The sequence below is a fragment of the Anguilla anguilla genome, chromosome 2 (genome assembly GCF_013347855.1).
Source record: "Anguilla anguilla isolate fAngAng1 chromosome 2, fAngAng1.pri, whole genome shotgun sequence".
Taxonomy (NCBI): domain Eukaryota; kingdom Metazoa; phylum Chordata; class Actinopteri; order Anguilliformes; family Anguillidae; genus Anguilla; species Anguilla anguilla.
In genome coordinates this window covers 59,469,941-59,479,958 of record NC_049202.1, presented here as the reverse complement: position 1 = coordinate 59,479,958, position 10,018 = coordinate 59,469,941, and the positions used below count along the sequence as shown (strand labels likewise).

Genomic DNA, 10,018 nt, shown 5'->3' with positions numbered 1-10,018 from the left:
TTTGAGTAGAGTAAATTCAAATATATTATACACAGGAATGCAGAATTTGATTTAGCATAATCTGACCATACTGAATTGAGTTGGCCGGAGTGGATATTGTCACATTAGCATTCTCAGTAAACCTAGATAAGTTTGAGTGCTTAGAGAACGCACATTTTGTAATTCCAAGCATGAAGCAAATGTAATCGAAATGATGCAATACAGAAAATGAATGCATGATGCTTATGACAGAATTCTGTCTGTGAAACAAAATAAATAAATGAATAAATAAAAGTCTATGTACAGACAGACCGCTTAACCACTCTGGCTGTTTTTTTTCTGTGAAATAAAATGAGTACATAGCCTAAGTAAGTAAGTAAGTATATAAAATAAAAAAGAACCTCTTTTTAAAGATGAAAAAAGGTCTTTTGAGTCTGAAGAGATTAAGCCTGTTAAATCCTTCTTGATACTGTTTGACATCTGGAGCTAGTCTCATACTTTTAATTTTGGGATACTTAGAGTGTAATGATTAGAACTCCAAACACTACACAGTAAAATGTCCAGTGTTAAATCAACTCTTATGGAGTACATTTGGTCCAGAGCAGGACCACATTTACTCAGTTAAAGTTGAATTAACACCAGACATCTTACCTTGTACTCTAAATGTGGTCTAAAATAGGCGCATGTCATAACATTAGTAAAATTAACACTACCAAGTGGTTTTTATATAATTCATTTAGTTGCATATCCAAGCATCTTTATTTATTTATTTTACAAAATCTGTCACAATGTCTACATCCAGATAGATTTGTGTCAGGCATTGTATTCAATTGTTTTTCAAATTGTGCACATTCAAGAAAAAAAAAAAAAACTCAAATTGCTAACTCCCACAAAAAGCCCTTAATGTAATTAGACATTTAACGTACTGGATTTGTTCAAGGACTCCATGTCCCTCAAGGCCTTGGGAGGTGCAACGGCCTCTGTCATCACAGGCAAATGGAACTGTTGTGGGTTTGGTGGCCATCTAGTGGTTACTTTTAGTACTACAACCTATGCCTCTCAGCTGATAGTATTTTAGAGTCCTTGACATTTGGCAAAGAGTTGTGTGCACCTGAGGTCAGACATGTAAGGACGAATGTGAGCTCCTTACAGTTTGACATCCTTTCTTTTGTTTCTGCACCTTTTTCTTGCTAACGCCCTCTTTTGTTTTGGTTTTTATGTACTCTGCATTCTGTTGGGTCCTGTACATTAAACTAACCTCACCGTCGTCTGGCCATGTGAACGTGCTTTGATATTGAGTAACGCTGTCTGACGGCTAGATGCAAACCATACATAGGCATTTAAGTCATGCATTTATTTTGTATGCCACTGAACTAAATGTTCCATAACACAGAGGTGGAGAGTTATTGGTAATTGTACTAATTTCTTCTAAAGAGAAACCCTCACGTGCAAAACTGTCTAAAATGTGTGTGGAGTGTCCATAGCTTGCTGGATTACATGCCTACCTCCCAAATGTACAGTATCTGGCACAAATTATGGAAAGTGCAGTTTGATGATTAATGCAATATTTTGCAACAATTTCTCTTTTTTGGATAGTAAATGCAATATGCAATAAATGTAATGTCAGTATAAAAAATGAAGAAATGATTAGCATTTTAATTGAACAAGTAATAATCATGATACTTTCCTATATATCAGCCCGTACCTACATAATTGAGCAGTCTAATGTATCTTCCTGTTGGACATTTTATAATCAGCTTGAACATGTATTTTTTGTCTACTATTTTATGCATAAAATGATAATGTTCATGCAAAGAAAACTTTTTAAAAAATGTTTGGCTTGTATACTTTATTTAAAATTACTGATAAGGACTTGGTCAAAATGATTATCTGAAATTGCGCATCTTGAAAGGGCAATGCTGCCAAAAGACACAACTGAGAGACATCCAAAGCAAACTCAGAAATGTACTGAGACAAAAGGACAAATTGATGCGCAGAACTAATTAAATCTGCACTGAGCAGGCACCGTTAAATGGCCGCGCCCCCTCGTAATGACGAGCGATTACTGTGGCAGCCCCTCACTCCGGCGTATGTCTGGGCGACACTTCCGTCGGCCACTGCAGCCAGAGCATAAAGTATGAAATGTAGGAATGGATTTTCGCCCCAGAAAGGCGAAAGAAAAAAACAAAAGAAGCGCAACAATTTCCTGTTTAAGGTTGTGGTTTGGAACGAGGGGGGAAAAACAGACTGTTAAAAACAGTAATATGTACACTAAAAGAGAAAAAGACAAAAATAGCGATGGAGGATCGCAAAGACCAGGGAAGTTTGTTTGTGTATGTGCGTGCATGCGAGAGAGAGAGAGAGAGAGAGAGAGAGAGAGAGAGAGAGAGAGAGAGAGAGAGAGAGAGAGAGAGAGAGAGAGAGAGAGAGAGAGAGAGAGAGAGAGAGAGAGAGAGAGAGAGAGAGAGAGAGAGAGAGAGAGAGAGAGAGAGAGAGAGAGAGAGAGAGAGAGAGAGAGAGAGAGAGAGAGAGAGAGAGAGAGAGAGCGTGCAAGTGCGTTATTTTGCGTGCAGTGTGTGCCTCAAGTCGGAAAGTACTGTGGAGACAGACCTTTGGCAGGGCTCCCAGAACTGCCCATGGTGTGGATGGGCGGAGCTGCAAGCATGCGCTGAGCTGGCAAACCCCGGGCTGGGCGCGAGGCAAGGGAAACACGGGCTGGCTCGGGTCCGGGTCCTGCCTGCGTTTAGACGGCCGTGGGGAGACCACCGCACCACTCACGTCCCCTCCTGTCGGCTTAAGGCGAGAGAGAGCGTGAGTGAGCGAGAGAGAAAGAGCTGTGACTCTGGACCGATAGCGGAGACTGAAACGAGACTAGCTGGAAACGAAGCAAAGACGTGGACCCCCCTCCCTCGCCACCTCCCTCTCTGTCTCTCAGCGCGCCCCCTCCAACCTCCCGAAGGACGACCACCCATTGAAAAGCCACTTGACCGGCGTCGCCAGTAAGCGATGCACCTTGAAGACTAGAAGAAATCTCAGACGTAGAAAATTTAGCAGTCATGATATGCATTTTTTTTTGTCTTTTGACGTTTTTATCGCCGTCGAATTTCGAGTTTTTCATGTGTGTAGAATATCAAGTTTACATTCCTAACGGGTTTCACAAGGCGTACAAAGGATAATCCTTATTCGCTGGAAACTGACACCAATTATTTGGGCTTTATTTTTATACAGAATAAATCGTGAAACGGATGTCTTTTGCGTGCGTCTTCTGCTTCTCGATTTTCCGTCTTCTGTCTGGGTATATCGACGATGGTGTGGCAGTCAAATGCTGAACTCTGCACTTGAAGTACCCGTGTCTACGTGTTTTCCCTGCATAAGAAATATTACGACTGCTTCTAAAGACAGCAAACGATTTCCCCTCCGACCCCAACTGAAGCGGATAAAGGGAAAGTTGAACCCGAGACGAAAGACTTCTAATTTCGGCCACGTCTAAAAGACGGGATTTCCCCAAAGGTAAACCCCGTCACGTTCATACCTTCGACCCGTCTCGCGCGAGCTGTTATCCAGACATACATCATATTATTTGGCGTGTGCAGATGCCGTCCTTGTGTGTTCGCTGACATACGTGTCTGCGTCTGTTTTACGCTTGTTCTTCCCGGCGGGACGGAACATTGAGTGCTGGGTGGAATGGACTGACCTAGTTTTTGGTATTTTGTATGTAAACGATGCGCAGTGGACTCTGGCGACTGCCCCCAGACGGTTTCACCTAACCCGTTCGGTCTCGCTCAGAGACAAGCGTTCTTGCCCCGCCGCCGTCTGCTTTGTAGCCGGCACGGAGTCACGAGTCACATTTATCCCGAATTGACTTGTTTTCCTGACAGTCACGTTGAAGATTGCGCCCATATTACTAAAAAGGGCTACGCGTTGCAAAACGGCATTCGTGCGCAACCACAGTATAAAGAAAGGAACAGTGTCTTGCAGGTGGCGCCAGTGCGGGCGAAATCAGTTGACAGCTAGGTCAGGTGAAGGTGTGATAAAGATCTGGCAAAGTGTTTTAGTGGACCTGTGCTATGGTCACCATTTCGTCCAGTAAATCAATATTGCTCTCCGTAGCTCAAGAGAGGCGCATCTCTTTCAGATGTAAATTAATTCAATCCATAGCTCCAAGCCTATTTCGGAAAGGGAAAGTTTTCATGGTGCTTCCCACCCATATGCAGATGTAGTATACTACCACATAATGAAATAATATACCAAGAAAATACTACAGCATACAGGCTAAATTGTATTGCTGCCCTCAAATATTTCAATGGATGTTTAACATACATTGCTGTGAAATATATTTTCGGTGTATATTTTACACAAGTCCAAATAATATTACAATATATTGCAGCATATTCCATTTCAATAAGGATAGTCCCTTGAGAATTAGGGTGAAGTAAAAGAGCCCAAAGGTGTGTTCCTGCCCATCTTAGAATGGCTCTTGGGTGAAAAAGTAAATGGGTAAAGGCACAAACTGTATTGGAATTCCTATAGCTTTTGATTATACACTTGTTGTCAGGGCTGCGGTTTCGATTTATGCAAAATAAAGGATGTCCCCCCCCCCCCCCCCCCCCCCCCCCCCCCCCCCGTGCTTAACTGCGTGAGGGAGAGCTGTATGGGCGGGTGACAGGGGGTCGCCCTCATTGGCAGGTTCCCATGGGGCTCCCGTCTGCCCTGGCTGGGAACGAGTGAAAGATTTAAAAAAAGAGAGGTTTGCAGATGCTCACCTGAGGCCTTTTGAGTCGCAGGAACGAAACGAGTGCTTTTCCGGGAAGATTATCGGTCGAGAGGTGTGTGTGCGTGCGTGGTGTGTGTGTGTAGGGGGGCGGGGCGGGGCGGGGCGGGGTCAAATGAAGGTCAGACTGGGACACGGCACCTCGGACCAGCCGGGGCCGAGCGGTCTGAGCACGGACCGCAAACCCGCGGTCCTCCTCCCGCTCATTTTATTTCACAGACGCTGCTGCACTGCCCTGAAACTCTGCTCCTTTGTCAGTGCTGTTCGCATTGATTACTGGGGTACAAGATTATTCAGAATACTGGGGTTCTGGTATATTCACAATACTGGAGTGAGGGTTTATTCAGAATACTGGGGTACAGGTATATTCAGAATACTGGGGTACAGGTATATTCACAATACTGGAGTGCAAGTTTATTCAGAATACTGGGGTACAGGTATATGCAGAATACTGGGGTACAGGTATATTCAGAATACTGGGGTTCAGGTACATTCAGAATACTGGGATGAATGTTGCACAAAATCAGCTTCACTGGTCATTAAGTGTCTGATACTCAGGGGTACTGGGTGGCTCATCCGGTTAAGGCATCACGCTGTGGTGTGTGTGTGGGCCCCATGGTCTCAGATAAAATCCAGTGCCAGCTGTGGCTGTTAGCTCTATAGGGAAACACACAACCAGTGATTGCGTTGCCCATGGTATACAAGGTTAGGGATCCGCGTTTCATTGTTGTCTAATGACCCGTGCTGGTCGATCGGGTGCCCATGGTCTGCATGTGAAAGCCACGTATGAAAGGTCTTCCTCTAACTGGACTCCGTCTGAGCTCAGCAGTGGGCTGCGGTGTAAAAAAGGACGCAGGCTGGCGACACCATGTGTTTTGGAGGGGAACAGCGGATGTCTACACTCTCCCGAATCGGCAGTACGATTCGCGCGTGAATGCGGCGGCGGCGGTTGCGAGCCAGATCGGCGGTGCTGGCGGCGTTTTCCCTCAGCCATCTCTCTCCGGTCCTGTCTCATGGCGTCATGACGCAACGCCGCTGCAATCCACAGTGCGGTAGCTGCAGAGCTGCTGCATCCGCAGCCCTGTGCACCTGGCCCTCTGTTTCTCAACGAGTTTCGACGAAGACGGTTCATTTCATTGTCGTAAAGGCCCTGACAAAGAGTGACTGGAACCAAAATATATCTTTTGATTTCTTCTGAGCCTGGGTCAGATCAAGAAAAAAATTCCAAGCAGTGAATGCTTGACCACAGGGTTGCTGGTGCGAATCCCATGTGCGATGCTGCTGGTGCTCCCTTAGAGCCTGGTCCATTTGCTCCGGTTGAAATTTAACCGTTAAAAAATGGGTTGGAGATTGTACAAGCAGAAAAAAAGAAAAAAGAAAAAACTGGAAGAAAAAAGTCACACGGCCTTCGATTGCATCTGCGTTGCTAATAAAGTAATGGTGTGTAGTGGACTGTCTGTGGTTTTCCTGGAAGGATTGGTTTCCGTGCTGGCAGTGGGTGGGGTGGGGTGGGGGCGGAGGGTGGTGTGGGACGGGGGAATGTTTAAATGACGGGTGTGTGGAAAGACGTGCGTTGAGTTATCACTGGGGCCGATCTGATGAAGGGCTTCCTGCAGGTCATGTGACTGGAGAGGAAATGGCGTGAGGAGAGTGGCCTGTGTTTTGCCTCCCTCTGCGGGCTTAGACTGCTCTGCCCTGCAATCCCCTTTTCCCTTCCACCCGGAGCTGCGGGTTTAAGTCCTGCCTCCCAGACAAAGCTCTGTAATGCTGTCCTGCCCAAAACATGCAGCAGTGTCATACTTTAACTGAGCAAGTATTATTAATTTTTAAAAAAATCTATTACACTTTTTATCTTGATCATGACAGAGCCTTGAACATCTGATCCTTGGTTTGGTGTGTGCATAGAGAGGTCACCCCAACAAAAACACGCACAGCTTTGCTCATATTAAGAACAAACTCGGAGCAAAATGATCACAGCTTTAGCACCTGCCCTGATCCATGTGTTGGGTCTACTACTGCCATGGGAAATCACTCAGCGAGGATTGTACAAAACTATAACATGTAGTCATTTAAAAATTAATTTCTGCGCAATGAAATAGGTTTGAGAAAAGGTACAGCGAGACTTACGTAAAACTTCAATGTGGAAACCATCCCTGGTCTTCCTGCCCTGTGCTGGTGTCCAGTGTAGTTCCTGGGGGAGGAAGCTGAGACGAGACTTCATTTCCCAGGAGGCCACAGCTGTTATATATATGGGAAAACCCAGGTCACATGATGCTGGTCTGGCTTCATGGTCCTGATTGGTAAAGAGAGAGAGAGAGAGAGAGAGAGAGAGAGAGAGAGTTCAGGCCTTAGGTATTCAAGAGGGACTGATAAACAGTAGTTTATGAAGTTGACTTTCAGTTTGAAAGCAGTGTATTGCATCACGCAGGAGTTAACATGAAACCTCACTGTAGGTTTGACCAGCCATTCATGTTGCCGTCTGATAAGACTGCCATGATTAGAAAAGATGACATCATTGTGCCTTTACACCAACAGATGCATTTAATTGGGACACATCACATTATAATCAGGGGCCTTTGGACCAATCCATTGACTGGCTGTAAATGGGCTTAACTTTATGCAAATTCTTTCATGCATTTTGCAAAGAGGAGAGGAAGTTCAAACTTCACTCAGAGAGGCCTGTCCCACTGTAGTTCAGAACAACACTGTAAAATCACTGGCAAACCTTCGGTTTAGGAGCTGTGGAAGAAAGCTATTTGCGGCTGACTTCACGTTTGTCAAAGAGGTAAACTTTACTTTTTAGTTCTTCTTGCAAAATCCCCAGCTGTGTTTTTTTTTAAACATAGGTTTGGCACTGACTGTGTTTCTGCGCAGTCATGTATGGAACATATGGAAGCAGGGAAACAACCAGTGTTAGTGCAGATGTTTCTCTTAGCATTCATGTCAGGTTTTTCTTTAAGGTTTACATACCCATGTGAAAAAAATATACATACTCAGTAGCATACAGGTACATACTCAGCACAATTCATATGTACCACAGTTATACTCAAAGTATTCTGAAACATAAAATAGTATGCTTGAGGTATACTTTAGCATACTGTTTTTTTCACATGCGTAGAGTTTATTTTCCATTTCTTTATTAGGGAAGCGAGTGCTCTGCACAGAGGCCTGGGGCTGGCCGGGCCTCCTTTGGCGTGGCTCGGACCCGTGCATTTTTCTGCAGTTAAACTGCGACCACTAATGACGGCTTCAGCACTTCCTCCCTCTGCGCAGCGTCTCATGCACGTCCTCCTCCTCCTCCTCGCCGTGCAGACTGCCAAAACCCGCGCCCTAAAGCCCTTAACCCCCCACCCTCGCCCCGTCTCACCCCCTGCTACCGGCCTGGGACAGCCCAGCGCCGTCCCCGCGCGACCTCCCGCACACGTCTCCCCCGTTCCATCCATGCCCGGGACATTAGTGCTGTCACACACACACGTGTGTGTGTGTGTGTGTGTGTGTGTGCAGGCACGTCCAAAGCAAACATAGACAGAATTTTGAAACCTCCCCCCCGCTCCACATCACCCACCCGCGAACCTTGCTCTCCCTCCCTCTTCCACTGAGGGCCTTAGACTCACAGAGACCTTCTGACTGTGTGCAAGATGTGGAGGGTGAGGGAAAGAGAAGTTTACAGGGAAGTAGCGAAAGAATGAGAGAGACAGTGATGGAGGCAGAGAGCTAGAGAGTGAGATGGAGAAGAAGAGAGATGTATAGATAGAAAGAAGAGGAGAAAAGGGATGATTGCAGAGAAAGGCAGAGAGGGAGAGAGAAGAGGATCAAGCAGACAGATAGAAGCAGAGAGCTGACAGTGATGTAGAACATGTTTATCATAGATCTGAGCTTCCCTGCTTAATGATTATCCTCTCAGAGATGTTTTTCTGATACCTGCAGTGTACAGCCTGTCTGTGAGCTTACACTGTGCAGCACAGCCTGTCTGTGAGCTTACACTGTGCAGCACAGCCTGTCTGTGAGCTTACACTGTGCCGCACAGCCTGTCTGTGAGCTTACATTGTGTAGCACGGTCTGTCTGTGAGGTTACACTGTGCTGTGCAACACAGCCTGTCTGTGAGCTTACACTTTGCATGATAGTCTGTGATCTTACACTGTGCAACACAGCCTGTCTGTGAGCTTACACTTTGCATCATAGTCTGTGATCTTACACTGTGCAGCACAATCTGTCTGTGAGCTTACACTGGGCAACACAGCCTTTCTGTGAACTTAAACTGTGCCACACAGTCTGTTTGTGAGCTTACACTGTGCAGCACAGCCTGTCTGTGAGCTTACACTGTGAAGCACAGTCTGTCTGTGAGCTTACATTGTGGAGTAGTCTGTGAGGTTGCTGCATGGGAGTCACAGAGACCCGGAATCTTTTCTGTGCACAGGCTGGTACATTAAAAACACGGATCTGTGCATTTGCACAAACCTGCAAGCTTGCGTGCACACTAGTGAGGAGGCTCTGCAGAGTGGGGGAAGCAGGGAAAGTGAGAGAATGAGAGAGAAAGAGGGAGGGAAGGAGAAGGGTGGGGCCTTTCAGTAACTTCTGTCTTCTGTGGAAATATGGGACTGGCTCCCTGTCTGGGCAAAATAATATCCCTTACACCCCTCCCCCCCCCTCTCTCTCTCTCTCTCTTTCCCTTTCCCTCTCTCTCAGGGAGTAGTCCCTCTCTCAGCTGAACACAGACACTGAGAGACAGAGGGAGAGAAAGAGAGAGATAGAGTGAGAGAGAGGGAGGTTGAGAGAGAGACAGAAGAAGAGAGGGAGACACAGAGGGAGAGGGGAAAGAGAGAGTGGGAGGTTGAGAGGGAGACACAGAGGGAGAGAGGGAAAGAGAGAGAGGGAGTGAAAACTGCCGTGTTGACCTTGTCCTGCTGCCAGTGCTGGGGTGTTGAGGTGGGTGGGTGGGGGGGGGGTTAGTGAGTTCAGGCTCCCTGAGTGTCGGGGATCAAGAGAAAACTGAGAGAGTGAGGGTAGGAAAGAGAGAGAAAAAATAGGGAGAGGGAGACAGCGTTCCCGCTTCCCGGCAGCTTCTGCTGCGTGACACGCCATCAGAGACCCCCCCCCTCCACCCACACCACATCGTCAGCTAATTACTCTCTGCTGTTTCGTGTCTTTCTCACTTCCTGTTGTTCTTCCCACTCCCTCCAACCCCCTCCTTCTGGCCCCCATGCCCCCCCTCCCCACTCCACTCTGTCTGCCCCCCCAGCCCCTCCGCCCACGCACTGATTTAGCTG

At 46.6% G+C, this 10,018-nt stretch overlaps 1 protein-coding gene across 1 annotated transcript in view; it reads left to right on the top strand.

Moving 5' to 3' along the window:
• Window positions 1-2,766: 2,766 nt before the first annotated feature.
• The window catches only part of LOC118219861 (zinc finger protein GLIS2-like), a 24,539-nt gene continuing 17,287 nt past the window's right edge, over window positions 2,767-10,018 (top strand). Inside the window, exon 1 of the mRNA XM_035403352.1 lies at window positions 2,767-3,489. The gene's annotated coding sequence lies outside the window, so the exon portion shown is untranslated. The remainder of the gene's footprint in view (window positions 3,490-10,018) is intronic.